The sequence below is a fragment of the Myotis davidii genome, unplaced genomic scaffold (genome assembly GCF_000327345.1).
Source record: "Myotis davidii unplaced genomic scaffold, ASM32734v1 scaffold1207, whole genome shotgun sequence".
Taxonomy (NCBI): domain Eukaryota; kingdom Metazoa; phylum Chordata; class Mammalia; order Chiroptera; family Vespertilionidae; genus Myotis; species Myotis davidii.
The window spans coordinates 162,705-163,951 of NW_006299386.1; positions in this window are offsets into that span (position 1 = coordinate 162,705).

Here is a 1,247-nt window from a genome sequence, read left to right on the forward strand (position 1 = left end):
GATGCTCAATGCAGGAGCTGCTCCCTGGTGTGGTTAGTGCACTCCCACAGGGGTAGTGCTTAAGCCACCTGTCTGACATCCCCCAAGGGCTCCTGGACTGTGATAGGGTGCAGGCTGGGCTGAGGGACCCCCTCCCCCCCACCGAGTTCACAAATCTTGTGTACCTGGGCTCTAGTAATAACATAATCAGGAACTTGCATTTCTACTTAGAACCACCCTGAATGGGGTAAAAATGCAGATTGCTAGTATGCTGTACTCACAATTCAAATACCATGAGAGGCCATTGAGGACCCAACTTTTCAATATGGTGACAATTTGGTAGAATTCTATATTTTAAAAAGTGTAGCCTACCTTTGAATTCCATGGTTAAAATCCTGGAAAAAGATACATAATATTGAAAACATATGAAGTTCCTTATATGTATATGTGAAAGATATGTCCAGGTTAATGAATATCTTGAATATCAGAGGTCGCTAGAAAGTCAGATTATACCTATGATTTCAAAACTCAGACCATTTAATACCAGTAGCACCTCCCCTTCACAATCATTGTGAAAACAAAAACATAGCTTCTTAGGGACAGACAAGTATATAGTTTGCACTAGTATTTCAAAGCAATATGCAGAATAGTATAGGAATTAGCACTGATAAATGAGCAATTATTTTTGACACTTTTACAAAGGAGAACAAGGGAACAAGACATGATAGGATTTGGTCTGGGAATCAGAGTCTGAAATTACTTACAACCCCATGAAGCTTTGATTCTCCCCCTTAACTCAAGGTATGACTTTGAGGTGGGAGAGTAGAATCTGAAATATACTGAGGCTGCCTAGCCCCTCAGAGAAGCATCAGTTTATCTGATCATTTGATAAGATATCAGCACAGGGTTGGGCCTTCTAGGTGTCTGAAGGTTTGATGGCAATTGTGGATGCTTTCACAAATATGTGAGGAAGTTAACACATTTATTAAATTTTCAACACTTAGAAAATATCTGTACACCCAAGAACACTAATAATGAGCTGTGACTGTTTAAGTGACATTCATTAAGTATTTATTTACTCTATAGAGAAGACAATCTAAGCACTATGAGGATAAAAGGAAGGAAAAAGAGAGCTTTTAGTAGAAGTACTCAGCCTCTAGTATGTTGTTCTGAGCAAATATATTGTAGACCGAAACCTGTATACTACCAAACAAATGTCTCATAGCTATCAAAAGCCAACTTTCTTAGAAGTAGCTGAGCAGGCTAGT